This window comes from Cupressus sempervirens, chromosome 10 (genome assembly GCF_028749045.1).
Source record: "Cupressus sempervirens isolate cs-2001-9-10 chromosome 10, ASM2874904v1, whole genome shotgun sequence".
Lineage (NCBI taxonomy): Eukaryota > Viridiplantae > Streptophyta > Pinopsida > Cupressales > Cupressaceae > Cupressus > Cupressus sempervirens.
Window position 1 is genome coordinate 808,491,599 of NC_143127.1, and position 17,086 is coordinate 808,508,684.

Consider the following 17,086-nt stretch of genomic DNA (forward strand, 5'->3'; position numbering starts at 1 on the left):
TAAGAATTCATGGGTGAGGACCATGAACAAAGCATAACAGATAAAAGACCTAGTAGTATCTTCCTTGCAAACTATAGCTAGCACATCCTCAGATATCATGCCCAAAAAAGGCTTTTGCAGAGCCATTGTACTACATTTCAACCTAATTGGTGTATCCATGAAAATCTGCAAACTACCATAACTGATAACCAACGGGTTATTAAAGTAGACAACAAATCTTTACTAGACACCTAAGAAATTCTACAAACTATCAGAACTGAGAACCAAAAATAGAATTGAGAATTTGATAATTGATAGTGAAAGAGGATTTGAAGATACTTTTGATAGTAGTTGCATTCAATTATTTGCGATATTTCATATTTTTAGATTTTGTATTCCTATTAATTCACAAGTATGGGAAATGTACTCGCATTAAAGTCAGAGTGCTTGCTAATCTGGCTAGAAATTGTAGAAGTTGATGAAAGCCAACTTCATAGCTCACCAAGATCACCTGTATGCAAATAACCTGTCGAAGGGAAACCAAAGAAGGAAGAGGTGGAGCTTGGAAAAACTAAACGGACTGAGAGAGAAGATATTGCAAACAAAGAAAAATGTATTGCTATACAATATGCCTTGAAAATGAGTTGAGAAATACAATGAGAGAGCCCGAAAATAGAGGCCTTAAGGAGACTTCTAGAACAAGCTAGAAGATGCCAGGAGATAAGAATGAAAACTAAGCATACATCCACAAAAGGTGGAATATCGTTGATCAAGGTGAGAAGATAAGTATGACTTAGATAGGAACAAACTCCCATGTTGTCAACAACTCCTAGACTACAACTAATAAATAAATGCATTAACCTAAGTAAACTTAAGTAAAAGTGTAAATAATAATGATTTACTCTAACACCCCCCCCTTAAGTGCAACTTAAGGGAATGCACTTAAGCTCACAATAGCTAAGATGAAATGTAGAATGGGTCCCGACAACGAGGCCATGTTAGGTACCCATGTACAATGCAAAGAAATGCAACCTCTAAAAATGGGGAAAGAGAGAAAACCACATGGGAAAAACCCTCCCCCAAAAAGAGGTAAGAAAACCTAGTGAAGGATTGAAGAAGCCTCTAACTAGTGAAATGTCCCAGAAAATAGGAACAAAGAGAAGATCATGAAGAGCATCACTAAAGCATGAAGAATCCGCAAACTCTATCATCAGAAAGAAATTTCTAATCTGAAGAACCTCCATGGAAATATAAGGCACAAACCAAGAGTGTCTAATATGGTAGATGATCCATCTCACCAAAATGCATCGGTAGCCAGCCATTGCAATCACCTATTATATAGGATCAAGTACTAAATACATAGCTCACACTATCGAACCATCAAACCACGGAAGCATTAGAATAACAAAATAACCCCCCCTAAATGCAGACGGGGTGAGATGACAAGCAATTGAAAAAGTGGGCCAAAATCCTCTGCAGAAAGAACCAAGAACAATGAGAGAGAGGAAGAGGTACAAACACCTATAAAGGCACGTGTCACCAACACATCATGGGGCTAATGTCGTGGAAGGGACACTCACTTAACAAAGGAAGAGTGCACAAAAATGACAAAAACTAACCCCCCATGGTGCTTTATAAAATAGCACAAGTACAACTATCTCAAAACGACGTTGCTAAACCCAAAATACAAGAGTGGTACTTTATCTTAGTGATTTTGCATAAAGATGCTTACAAATGATAGCTACAATGATTAAAAATGGAAAAAAGCTAATACAAAAGGTAGTACAGCCCAAAACAAAAGATTTCATGCCATGAAAACGATCCTCGAACCTATAACACCCAAGATATCCACCATAGAGCAAAAATGCCAAAAACATGATAGAAAGAGCAAGGGGCGGAATTTGAAGAAAATGACAACATTTCTGAAAAGTAGAAAAAACTAGCTTTTCAAAAATATAATGTTTTCAAAAAACAGAGATGGGACGCAAAGGATATGTTTACTGGAGTCAAAAATAAAACTTTTAACTTTGACTACAAAAATGAGCCATAAAATTGCATCAAAACTAAAAAATACCTGCATCAATGTCTCCATCTCAGAACCAACTTTTTGGTGCTTCTTTCAGATTAGAAAAATACCTTTGTATGCTCAAGTTATGGCTAAAAAACTACAAGTAGGTCAAAAAGGACCCTAGAGAGCCTGCAGGTGTGATGATGTAGCAATGACGTCATACTGACATCAATAAATCATCGATTAAAATTGACGGCCATGGGGCCATCATAGCAAAAAAAGAGCCATGTGGCAGTTGCTGATGTGTTTGGGTGATGTGGCAGGGGCCACATAGCAAGTGCCAACATGACACTCGTGCCACGTAGCACCCAAAAAATGTGCCAAGTGTACAAAAAGACTGCAGATGTGGCAGGAGCTGGTGGGCCACAACAGAGCAGCGCGGAGGTGGCATAATAGGGTGGCATGCTAGTGAAAAAAACCTAGCAGAGGTGGTAGGTTGGAGGCCCACTGGTAGTAGCCTGGCCCTGGTGTTGCCATGGTGGTGTAGCCTGTTGTGGTGGCACGTGGGCTGTGCGTTGGCCATGTTGCCAGGGTGGCACCACGGTAGTGGCCATTGGGTGGCGGCACCCAAAAACCTTTTTTTTAGCATAAAAAATTTGTACAGTCCAAACGACTGGCCTAAGGGGGCTAAAAAAAATCTCCAGATGCCATGGAAGCCAAAATCGAAAAGTTTTATATGAATTTTGACTGTAACCAGCCTTTTCAACTCAATGGTAGTGTTTATTTAGGCCCAAAGTGCTTCAAAAAATTTCTCTTAACTCAGATTGAAGACAAAAATCATAAATAAACTAGGGTTTGTGTCTTTGAATCGCGGCTTCAAAAATCCTTCAGCCTAGAAGCAATAGGGAGGCTTTGATACCATGTAGAAGTTGATGAAAGCCAACTTCATAGCTCACCAATATCACCTGCATGCAAATAACCTATCGAAGGGAAAGCAAAGAAGGAAGAGGTGAAGCTTGGAAAAACTAAACGGATCGAGAGAGAAGATATTGCAAACAAAGAAAAATATATTGCTATACAATATGCTTTGAAAATGAGTTGAGAAATACAATGAGAGAGCTCGAATATAAAGGCCTCGAGGAGACTTCTAGAACAAGCTAGAAGATGCTAGGAGATAAGAATGACAACTAAGCATACATACATAAAAGGTGGGATATCCTAGATCAAGGTGAGAGGATAAGTATGACCTAGATAGGAACAAACTCCCATATTGTCAACAACTCCTAGACTACAACTAATAAATAAATGCATTAACCTAAGTAAACATAAGTAAAAGTGTAAATAATAATAATTTACTCTAATAGAAATGAAATGTATTAATTGTAACTACCAGTCCCACATTTATAATTTTAATCTTGATATGACATTCACTACATTCCAATTAATGGTTGCCATGCAAAACTTGCCAGGTGTCTCCATTATGGAGAATTTAATGTGACTTGAGTTCTTTTTGAGCAACTGATCCCAGAATGCATCTTTTGTCATTGATCTCTAATTAATCAATGGTCAATAAAAGTTACATATTAATAATACCAAAGTGATGGTGGACAAGTTGGTGATGGTGACACTGACATTATTAATAATAAAGAGTACACTAGTCAGTACACTTGGCAACCATAAAGCCTTAAAGGTTGCTAGCCACTACACTTGGAAAATTTGCTTTCAAATTAAACAATTTTTTAGTTTACCACTAAAGATTAGCCAAGACCATTATTATTTATTTTCCTACAAAATAAGTAATTCATCTCTGACATAACAAACTAATTTTTGGCAGGCAAAAGCCTATAACGAAATGGTAACTTGCGAGCCTCTCATGTGGGAGGTCTTAGGTTCAAATCTACCTTCACTTAACATATAATAATAATTAATTCCAACAAATAATAATAATTAATCTAGGCTTCAGTCGTTTATTGATAAAAAAAACAAACTAATTTTTGGCAAGGAAAAAAATAGCCAACATTTATTTATGTGTCAGCAAGAATTATTTTTAATTCACCACATTTGAAATGATTTTTGTTAGGGCAAGAAATTTTTTTGCCATCATATAATATTTTATTTCCTTACATGGAACGAAAAAAGTGCCCTCAAGATGAAAATTTTCCTGTCCATATAATGTTGGATTCGCCAACATTTTAGGTATTTTTTTTTCTAAGGCTTGATAATCCTCATTGGTGACCTCACAGGATTACCACATGTAATGGATAAGCCTATCTACGCAACACACTTGACTACTAGAACATTATGAGAATATTTCACGATAGTGGTCACCTTAAAGATAATGTCCTGACAAAAAGTTAAAAGTACAAGGGAAACAAAATTCTGTTAGATATAGAGAACATATAAGAAGTAGAGCCAAGACAAGATCCTAACAACTCTCGATGAAGTGCATAGATAAACAAATAACATCAATGGAAAAGGAAGACTTTGACAACTCAACACACTCATTTGCTGCTAATGATGCAACCAAGCTACACAATAGAAGGATGTTAAAACTATTGAATCACCCAATAGCAATAAGCATTGCAATAAGTAGAACGATAGAGAATGCAGTGAGTGAAGAACAACTTCAGAAACATATCTTACTTTGCAAAGGCCAACACATAATGCTAACAACAAACATATGGAGAAAAGTAAGGCTCACCAATGCTACTCTCAATGAAGTAACTCAAATTGTTTATGAACCCATCTGCAACTTGCCTAATATTCCGATGTATATTTCAACAAGAATAAAAAATTATTGTGGTCCCCCATGGAATGAAAATGACCCTATAATTATCCTAATAGTTCTCGTGTCGCTAGGAAGCCAATGATAAATACTGATCACAATGAAATGGGCTACAGCAATACACAAATCCCAAGGCTTGACACTACATAAAACAATAGTCGACATTGGTAGGGTTGAGAGGTAGGGCTTTACATTTACCATGTGAAGTGTCAAGTCATTAATCAACCTTTATAGTCAATCAATTCCTTTGAGAGATACAAAAAAGATGCAAAATAACTTGTATACTATACTAAGAGAAAAAGAAGAAGCTCGCTTTCAAAAACATCAAGTGTAAACAAATTAAAAACTGCAAAATCAAAACAATCGTCCCTTCTATATACCTATCAAAATACATTTAACACCGAGGGGAAAAAAATCTACTATCTATACCTATTATAATGTTTCACAATGATACAAGTTAATGTCATTTGTCAATGTCTCTATGAACACAACTATTACACCTCCTCCTAATACAAATACTAATTACTATATTGTTTTTTTTCAAATTTTGATCATCAAAATTAAAATTAGAAAACAATATAACTAAACTTTCACTCCACCACATAAAATCACACTCTTGAAAACAATTTGAAACAATGCGTACTATTTATTAAAGCCTTCCATGTTATGTGATAGGTAAGTAATATATATTTACGTAAAAGGACTTTATTTTTCGCAAAGTAAATAAAATATTTTCAATGCGGGCCGAATTTGACAATCCATACATGTCAATTAATTCTGGTATCTCCTTCGGATGCACTAGCACGATCTATGTCCATAGCGAAAACATTTTTCGTCGCATTTCTACTCTTGCATATACTGTAAGTACAACCGCTCGTTTGATCTCTGTTTCGTCATGTTTTTGTTTTCAATTATTGCTACATTTTTCGTTAGATGCCTTAACATAGTTGGAACAATTAAATTATCTTTGATTTTCGATTCTTATGAGCTTTGATCTAAGAAATGGCCGTTGCTTTTTTTTGTTAGATTATTTGGGGTTAGAAGACTTTTGGCCAAGTTTTGTTTATTGATGCGATTCCAGGGTTCTGTATTTAGTTGTTTGATTACTCTGGTATCTTTTATATGCGTTTAACGAACTTTTGATCTGAGTAATTGTTCTTTATTTATTTGCTAGATTGTGTGTTTTTTCAATGAACTCGACTTGTTTTAATGCAAGGAATGAATTCTTTATTTTTTTGCCGAATTGTTTTGGGTTCTCAGTTTGATAGATCTCGGATATAATACAGGTTGCCAAAACATGAGCCGTGCGAATGTCAGAGATTTTGGATTAGAGTTAGGTGTATTGATCGTGATAATGGAATGGCATTGAACTTGCACTCGGCGAACTGGTTTTTAGGATCTGTTAATGGATTTGTACTTGTTTTAAAGACTTTGTTTTATATATATTCTGTTTCAAAATGAATTCTCGAATATCTTTTAAAAATTTAACTTAATTTTAAATATAAGTACCTTTCTCGAGGTTGTGATTTCAAAATATTAAAAATGTATTGGTATCTTAAAAACTCACAGGTCGATGGAAAGTTTGTTAGGGTGGAGAGGTTGGCGTTTCTCGATGTCATTTACTATTCTAGTTAGGTTCGAAGTTGTTGTTGGAAGCTTGTGAAAAGCAGTAGCATGTTAAGGAACTACAGCATGAATTTTAAGAAAAGCTTCTTCATTCGGAGAGTTTGATTATATTCAATGTGCTTAAGATTGTTTTCAAATCTTGAGGTAAAATATGAACTAAATTGGGAGCGGTTGACTGTTGTGAACTCATGAGATGGGTCACAGAAGAGTTGTCTGGTCATGAGAGATATGTAAGTGAGATAAAGTACTACAAGTTGAACCCTAGAATGAGAGTTTTACTACAGAAAATCTAACAGCCCATGGAGTTTGTAGATATCTACCTCTAAGAGATGGATGCCTGCTCTAAAATCAAAATCATTGTAATGCCTTCTTCAAGCAATAGTCCATATGATAGCTTTGAGAAAACTGGGGATAGCTAACTTTCCAACATGAAAGGAATGTTTCAGATTCCAGAGAGTAACATGCCTTGCCTGTCCTAATATTTTAAAGTTTATTCAAGTCTTTGATTCCTTTAACAATATCATTTTGATGTTTTTAGTTTTGATTCTTCCAATGTGCCTTTTTTTAGATATACCTGATTTTTGTCCTAAAGCAGCAATTCCAACTTAAGACAGAGTGGCAATATATTTATATATATTATTTTATCAAAAAAGTGAAGAAAATTTAATTATAACGTTCAACTTATAACTCTATGAACTATGAGTAATTTAGAAGATAGAGTTTGATTTTCTGAAACAATTTTCATTCATGCCATCTTGTTGAGGATCAATAATATTCAGATCAATAAATTATAACACTATACTGAATTGATGAAATTGTGAATTCTCTTTAAATACCTTTCAGATTTGCTGAGATAAAAGACACCATCCCTATTTGAACAGTGAGAAAACCAGGGATCCTGTCCCTGGTTTGTCAAAGGTAGGAGAAGTTCCCATCCCTCCAAACATGGGGGTTACTTATGAAATCGTGCGGCTGGCAACTCAAGGAAATACTGCACCAATTAATACCATTTTTTTTTGATCGGTAATAGTTTAATATATTTATTAATAAAAAACAGAATTTTCATCAGATATTCCAAAAACATCTGCAGCATATTTGGATCGGGACTTGCTTGACACCATTAAACAGGCTGATAAATAGCTATCATCTATCTATCCTGGGACATATAAACTCCCACCAAATCCTTCTAAAACCTATGATCATAGTCCATCCAACTATTTCTACAGACCCATAGTAGATCAGACCACCAACCCTCCACACTACAAATTACTAGACCTTTTACGGACATCCCAACCTTTAGCAAAACGTGCACTATACATTCATGACAGGAAACAAAAAGCTGAAGAGCAAAAAACAGAGACCACAGTACCATCTTAAATTGGAAGCACTCATTGACTTAGGGGCTCTTAAGATGTTTTAGCTCCTGTCCGGTGATCTCTCTTAGAACACGGATGCATTTGTTAATGATTTGTAGCTTCAGTCTGATAACTCCAATCGATGAAAAATGCTTAAGTGGCCTATTGGCCTTGTACACTTGATGTCCATCCTTTCTCTATACTATTGCTATGAGTATTATTAAATAATTGATATTTATTAGATTGTTATATATATATATATATATATACTTGGTTCATGTAGTGACATGTCTCTACATGAGACATGGCTCGAACCATTATCGCTCGGCACTTAGAACTGTCGTTTCAATATGACTATTAGCATTTTGTATATATATATATAATATGTGTTACTATTAATCTAATAAATATTAGTTATGAATGATATTAACCAAATTTATATCATTGAAGAATATCGATCTGAGAAATCAATAATAATGAGTAATCGACTGTATGGATAAGTTGATCAAACAGCAATAAATATAATTGAATATGGGTATTAAACCAATACAAAATCTGTGCTTCCTTCCATGCTGTCAACAGTGACAAAACCGACTCATTGAACATGCATACGATCATTAACAAAATGCTAATAGTCATATTGAAATGACAGTTCTAAGTGCCGAGTGATAATGGTTCGAGCCATGTCTCATGTAGAGACATGTCACTACATGAACCAAGTGTACGTTAGTCACCTCTCTCTCTCTCTTATATATACTTCTGCAATGCGCCTTGGAAAACTGATAGAAAACCTATCAGTGCTATTACTTGTTACAGCAAGAGATTAATATATATATCATACCTACATACAAGCAGTGAATTATAGTTACAGATCTGCAGCCTTGTTCTCTTGTATAATTCTGTGAAGGAGCATTCACATTAGATTGAAAAGAGATCAAGTCAACAGTCATTTCAGATACATCATATTTGAAAGAAGAAATAAATATAAAATTCATCAATCTCTAATCTGATCACCATTCTTTAACATGTTATCAGAGCTGACATAAGAAAAGCTCGGATCAGATAAATTGGAAAAGAGGTCTAATCACCATTAAAAGTTCCATAGAAGCAAAAATGGTGAGAGGAGTTAGATTTGAAGATAGACTTGAAGGAGCCTCAAATCTTGTCTCTTGCAATTTCAGAGTAATGATGGTACTAAGAGAACATGAATTTAACTCATTTGTGGAGAAGGCTATACCTACACCAAATGATGATAATGAGAAACTTCTATGGACAAAGAACAAAACAAAGCCATGAAGATTCTAGTTGATGCAGTAAAGGACCACATAGTTCATATTATATCTAAGTTAGATACAACATACCAAATGTTCATAGCTCTAGAGAACATGTATGAGATAAATAATACTAGTAGGGCCCTTGCCCTGAAACAACTCCACCATGTCAAGATGAACAAAGGGTAAACCATCATGTCCTACTTTATGAGAATAATATAATTGAGGGATCAACTAACATTGGTCACCAGATTAATATTAAAGAATTGTCAATGCTGGCCCTCAATAGATTACCTACATCTTGGGAAGCATTTATTCAAGGGATATGTGCTCAATCCAAACTTCCAAATTTCAATCGATTGAAGACCGACTGTATTCAGTAAGAGTCAAGACTAATCACCAAAGGGATTGGGTTAAACAATTCTAATGGAGAGTTTCCAAGTATTGAATACAAATTAGTATTCAGTTAGAGTCAAGACTAATCACCAAAGGGATTGGGTTAAACAATTCTAATGGAGAGTTTCCAAGTATTGAATACAAATTCTCACAAGAAAGGGAAGAAAGGAAACTTTGAACAAAAGAAAGTAAAGGACCTCCTATATGAAACACTCATTCAAAAGGAAGAACATGTCTAAAGTATAATACTTTAGATGTGACAATAAGGACACCTTGCTGTGAAGCGCTCACATAGACTAAAAAATCAAGCCTCAATAGTAGAAGTGAGCAAGGATAAGGATACAAAAAGAATTGTATTCTTTTCAGCTTTATCAAGCGAAATATCCACTAGTAGGAATACTTGGGTCATTGACAGTGGGGCATCTTGACCTATAACAGGATTCAAAGAACAACTGGATAGTCTAGAAGAAAACTCAGATGAAGAAGTCACCATTGGAGAACTCCATCTACCTTGTGAAAGGAATTGGGACTTGTATAGTTCAGCTAAAATTTGGAGTTTCTCTTTAACTGTCAGGAGTACTATTTGTACTAGGCATCAAGCAAAATCTGATCTTAATCCCATCCCTTGAAGACAAAGGATATCAAATCACATTCCTAGATGGGAAAGTTCTAACATGGCCTAAGAACTCAAACATAAAGAAGGCATACACCTTAGGAACCTGAGATGGATATGTATACGAACTTTGCACTGCTCAATCTCAAGCCCTAGTCCATGATGTCTTTCTACAAATGAAATATGGCATAAAAGGTTAGGATATCTTCATTTTCATGCTTTACCTTCTATTAGAGAAAATTAATAGTGTCTTACCTAAATTAAATCAAAATCATAAAGGAATATGCAAGGGTTGTGCTCTAGGTAAGAACACTGAGCGGAGTTTTCATATTAGTGAGAGTAAATCAAATAATGTACTTGAACTTATTCATACAAATTTATGTGGACCAATTGTAGTAACCTACTTGGGGGGATTTTTGCACTATGTTATTTTTGTTGATGACTATTCAAGGAAAACTTGGATTTATTTCTTGAAACTTAAAGAATCTAATGAAGTTCTATCAAGATTTAAAGAATTCAAGGCCTTAGTTGAAAACATGTTAGGGAAAATAATTAAAACCCTAAGGTTAGAGAATGGGGGAGAGCATATCTCTGAAAGCTTTAAATAATTTTAATAAATCAGTTGGGATTAAGAGGGATTACACTATTCCTTAAACCCACAACAAAATGGGGTAGCCGAAAGGACAAACAAGACCATAGAAGAAGTAATTAAAACCATGATGCATGATCAAAACATACACATCTCATCCTGGGGCGAGGCCTCTAGCACCACTGTTTACATTCAAAATAGATGCCCTTATTCTCTTCTAGACAACATAACCCCTAAAGAATTATTTACTAAAATTAAGCTTGGTATAAGCCACTTTATAATTTTTGGTTGGTCTATATCCACATTTCTAAAGAGAAAAGGTCCAAATTAGAACTATCGGAGAAGAAGGGGATATTTGTCGGGTATAGTGAATCATCTAAAGCCTACAAGATATACATCTCTAGTTAGAAATTAATTGAGCCTAGCAAAGATGTAACTTTTGAAGAAGACATTGCATTCAAAAGATCCAAAGACATCAATGAAACAAATGATGAGTCTCCTCAAAATATGGAAGAGGATCTTGGCCCTGAGCTTCAAAGGGAGATACTTGTACAAAATAATGGACTCGTGAACTCTACTCCTGAACTTAGTGATTCTACTGTTAATTGGAAAAGGCCTCTTTGGGCAAGGAAAATAATTGAAGAGGCATAAATCTATGCAGCTCCAAAGGGTATCTTTAGAGAACGCGAGGAACCAACTGGTTATTCAAACTATGTTGTTCTGATGAGAGAAATTATTAAGACTGAAACTTCTAATGTTGAGGAAGCACTACAACATCAAGTTTGGAAGGATGCCATGATCAAAGAATACCAACCTATTCTAAAGAATGATATCTAGGACATTGTACTTAGATCTAGAGGCATGTTGGTCGTCTCATCCAAATGGCTCTTCAAAATCAAACATGCAACAAATGGAAGATGGAAAACATAAGACAAGATTTGTCACCAGAAGGAAGGAATTGATTATGAAGAGACATATGCCTTGGTTGCTCGCTACACTTTACTCAAGGCAGTAATTGCTATTGCTGCATCAAAAGGATGGAAAATTCACCAGATGGATGTGACAACCACATTTCTCAATGGAAGCATAGAAGAGGAAGTATATTTAGAAGAACCAAAAGGATTTGTTGTTCATGATGGTGCTTCTCAGGTTTGGAAGTTGAAGAAGGCTCTATCTATATAGCTTAAAATAAGCCCCTCATGCTTGGTATGAGAGGAAAATAGGATTCTTCAAGAATGATGCAGATCCTAACCTCTACTTTAAGGTAATAAATGGTGATGTATTAATTCTCATTCTCTATGTTGATGATTTACTAATCAAAGGAGAACATCATCTTATCACCATGTGTAAACAAGGACCTTGCTTCCAAAATTGACATGAAGGATTTGGGTATCCTACACCACTTCCTTGGCTTAGAAGCATGCCAGGGAGAAAATTGTATTATCCCCAAATCAAGGTAAATATACTATTGATATTTTAAATGATGGACAACAAGCCTATGTCTACACCCATGTAGACAAATCTACATAAGCTATAAGAAGCAACTTTGGAATTGGGATTAACAGATCCTACTCTATATAGACAAATAATTGGGTCCTTGATGTATTTGGTGAACACCAAACCATATATTTGTTATGCAACAAATGCATTCGACCAATTTATGTGTGAACCTAGGGAAATACACCTTGTTGCAGCAAAACACATTATGGGATATCTGCATGGGACTATAGGATTTGGAATTAAAATAAGATAATGTAGATCTAAATCTACATGGATATTCAAATCTAGATTGGGTTGGAAGAGTTGATTGGAAAAGTACCTCAAGATGTTGTTTCAGTTTAGGATCAGCCATGATCTTTTGGTTTAGCAAAAAGCAATCCTTAGTTGCACAAAGTTCTACCAAAGCTGAGTACATTGCAGCTTTCATGGGAGCCCAAGAAGCAATATGGTTGAGAAAACTATTGGTAGGGTTGTTTGGACAAACCATGGATTCTGCAATTGTACACCGTGATAACCAAAGTTGCATAAAGCTTTTTTTGAATCCTATATTTCATGATAGGTCTAAGCCAATTGAGATCCCCTACCATTATATTAGAGACATGGCAGAGAAAAATGTTATACAACTAAGATAAATTAGCACAAATGAGAAAACTACTGATATTGTAACCAAGCCTCTCTCTAAAATAAAAGTAGATCACTTTAGAGGTAAGCTTGGTATGGTAAGAAATGTAAAACTTATTTGAGTTTGAGTCTCAATGAATCTATTGTACTAGTATTAAAAGATATTTTATACATGTGAGTTATTACATGATTTTGTAGAAACATCATGAAAGGTGACGATCTTTCAATGATGTTTATTTGTGGTTGCTATTGTAAAGTGATGACTTTAACAATAGCTTAACCTACTACCATGATGGATATCATATGGTTGATATCTGTGGATATATCATGATAGTTCATATCTCTTACATAATATTAACTAAGTAGTGTGCAACTACAATGAGTTATATTATTGAAATATGTCATGGTAGATTTTATGAGATGTATCATCCATGGATATGCCGTGAGCAGATATCTTCATTGGTAGGCATCACAAGACTTGATGCCAGTGCACACACCATAAAAGATATGAGTATGGTGAATATCATACTCTTGATGATACCGTGAGGTAACATCAATAATGGTGGATGTCATGTTGATGTCCTTGAATATGCCATTACTTCAAATATCACGTTGAGATGATATTCTTCTTGTTAATGTTGTAGGTTTGGTCAGATTAGTTTGATCAAGAGATTAAATTGTTCTTAGTAATCATGTTTATTTGTTAAACATATTACCACTAATTAATAATTATTAGATGAACTATTATATACATACATACATATATATGTATGTATGTATGTATGTATCTATATATATGTATGTATGTAGGTAAATATATACATACACACACACATATTGTGTAATGTTATTAACTTCTAATAATTATTAATTAATGTATTTGATCAACACTTCATTATTATTGATCTGATTGAATTGATAATCTGTATGAAACAATTGTATTACAAATCAATACTGCAAATACCACTTGGTATTATTATCATGCAAATCGTGTATTGCAGATAGGGTTCCTAATAACAGCGATTACATGTTGTAATGAATTGTCATCTTGTGTTGCCATGAACAGATGGCTCCAGTTCATCAGACATGCCCCATGTAGGGTCATGTCCCTACATGGGACATGTCTGTTCCATCTTATATATATAATATCAAGATCGCTGCCAATTGGAAAATACAGAAAACAATAGTACTAATACAATTGTAGCGATCTTAAAGTAAATACAATTGCATATTATATTGAAAGTGATTTCAAGAAGATACTTACCGTTTTGTCAGTCAAAATATATATTCAAAACCTGCAAGAAAAAATAATTAATCACATTATCAAGAAGATTCAAGTTAGTGGATTCATCACATTAAGGGCATTCATATAAATTAAAAAAGTTATTTAATTTGATCCTTATTTCCTTAGTACTTCTTTCACAGGACATGAGCATAATGTACTGTTTATCTGGATAGAAACTATCCTCCCTAGCTAAGAGGGAGTGTTAATGATTTGTAGCTTTGGTCGGATAATTCCAATTGATGAAATCAAATGCTTAACTGGCCTATTGGCCTTGTACACTTGATGTCTATCCTTTCTCTACACTATTGCTATGAGTATCATTAAATAATTAATATTTATTAGTTTGTTACACACACACATATTATATAGGTGTTACTATTCATCTGATAATATTAATTTTATAATAATATTTGTTGATTATGACATTAACCAAAATTATATCATTACAGAATATTGATCTTAGAAATCAATAATAATGAGTAATCGACTGTATGGAGAAGTCAATCAAACAGCAATACGATATAATTGAATATGGGTACTAAACCAATGCAAAATCTGTGCTTCCTTCCATGCTGTCAGTGGTGACAGAACTGACTTGTTGAACATATGAATGATCATTAACTAGTTGTTAATAGTTGTTATGAAACAACAGTTTTAAGTGCCGAGTGATAATGATTTAGGGCATCTCTCACGTAGAGACATGCCTCTCTCTATCTCTCTCTCTCTCTCTCTATATATATATATATCCCTACGTTAGACATGTCTCTATGTTATACATGCCTCTATCTATCTATATATATATATATATATATATATATATATATATATATATATATAATGTATGTATGTATGTATGTAGATCTGCAATGCATATTGGAAAACACAGAAAATCTATGAGCGCTATTATATGTTACACCAAGATATCAATATATATATATCATACCTACATAGAAGCAGTGAAGGAGCATTCACATTAGATTGAAAAGAGATCAAATCAAGAGTCATTTCAGATACATCATATTGGAAAGAAGAAATAAAGCTAAAATTCCTCTATGTCTAATCTGATCACTATTCTTTAACAGCATTCATGCTCAAATTCTTTATTTTTCTGTTTAATTGGGTCTCTTTATATTATGCATCATCCTTTATTAATTAAAATTAATAATATAGGTCTTCCTTTATTAATTTAAATTAATATTAAATATTGACTCAATTGGTTCAAAACTCAATTGGTTAGCACTTATTTCTAATAGTGCTCTATTTCTCTACCAATGAAATAATTCATTTCATCTCATTGTACCTTTTATTAATTTAAAATTTATATTAATATAAAGGGGTTCAACCTTTATTTCTCTTAAATATTATGTGTCCTCTCTTAATAAGTAAATTTATATTTAAATTAAATGACTGGGTCCTATCTTAATTAATATTTTATATTTGCTAATATAATATTTAAATTAATATTATGTGTCTTCTTTTATTTTCTAAATTGAGGTAGACCTTTATTAATTTAAATTAATATTTCATTATTGATATTTAAAATTTCAATTTATTCTCCCAAGAAATCTTATTATGGGCAATCATTTAATTTCACCCCTTTGAGATGGGTCTTACCTCATTTTAAAGTTCAAGACATTGGCCACTTTGAGATCTCTATGAAAGGAAATTCCCTCATTTCTTTTTCTCATCTTCAAGTCATGCTAATATCTTCTAGCAATCTACATATTATGCAAGCATTCACTTTGGCTATCAAGCAAGGTTTTGGAGATTTTGGCATTCAAGGAGTTCAAACAAAGATTCATTTGAGGCCCTTTTTTCATGTTGCATTACCTCTTCAAAATCTAGCTTCTTTCATGATTGATAGTGGAGTTGGTCATCAAGGGAGAAAATTTACACTCATCACCATTGCATTTTCATCCGAGCATTCATCCTTCTTATATTGAGCATGTTTCATCCATGAAACTAGATGGCCTTGTAGATTCATTCCATATTTAGAGATATCCTACATTCAAGTAATTCAACATTCAAGCATCCTTGACAAGCAAGGTTAATATCTACATTTATCTTTTTTACATATATTTTCATTTCAATTTCAAGGTTGAGTCCTCAATCTAGGGCTTGACCAAGGCAAGCCCTCTGATGGGTAGAGAAATAATATTGGCGATTCATGTCTTATCTTCTATAAATTTGAAGATAGCAGTTGTCCAGTATCCTGATAGAATGTAGCACAATATACAACTGACATTTGAATCAATATCCTACTCAGCAAATTAGACAATTCAAGTGAATAAGGTATTCCAAGATCAATACGAGTTGCTTATTATAATTTCCAATTTGAAATGGATGTAGAGGGACAAAGGCCTTTATGGGATACATAATGATTTGAGGATTGAAATAAGTTGCAGCACAGGACAAGGATTGGAGGAATGGACAATATATACAAGTCAACAACCTCACAAGCAAGGGCAACATATTGTCATTGAAAGCACTATGCAATTCTTCTTATAGGTCGAATTCACCAAAGGAATTGTTAACACAGAGTCAAATATTGAAAAGAGAAACACTTTAGGAAGAAGACTCTGAACTTTCATTTCAGCGTGGAAAACAGTCAGCATGAACTTATATGCTTAGCATCTCTTACACTATGGTCAATGAATATGGGAGTTCAGTTTATTATTTGACTTTAATTAAATCAATTCTACAAATTCAAGTGGACCTTTCCACAGGCAGACAAAAAATGAATTACATCAAAAAACAATGACCTCAACATTGTATAAGTATTAAAACTTAAAATCAGAAAATAGTGATAATTGTGGGGAATTACCCATTGAGAGAAGACTGATGAATCCTATATATACAAAGTGACATCACATTAATTGCCAACCTCCAAATCATTCGATAGCAATGGAAAACAAACAAAGATTTATACATAAAAAAGATAAAGATGATAGCATATATTTTTTGATTCGCCAAACTTTATGGACAAGACTCAAACATGTCTATCATGGCTTGTGAGGCAAGTGAGTGGGAGTCAAGAAAATGGTCAACAGAGATCCGA

The 17,086-nt window shown here is 34.0% G+C and overlaps 1 protein-coding gene across 3 annotated transcripts in view; it reads left to right on the plus strand.

Annotated features, from left to right (window-relative positions):
• Positions 1–5,487: 5,487 nt before the first annotated feature.
• The window catches only part of LOC149536396 (LIMR family protein At5g01460-like), a 120,994-nt gene continuing 109,395 nt past the window's right edge, over positions 5,488–17,086 (plus strand). The window contains exons 1-2 of one of the 3 annotated variants that reach the window (XM_089806861.1): positions 5,488–5,632; positions 5,799–5,883. The gene's annotated coding sequence lies outside the window, so the exon portion shown is untranslated. Of the gene's footprint in view, positions 5,633–5,798; positions 5,884–6,058; positions 6,186–17,086 lie in introns of all 3 variants that reach the window. The other 2 variants (XM_089806860.1, XM_089806859.1) reach the window with 2 other exon arrangements.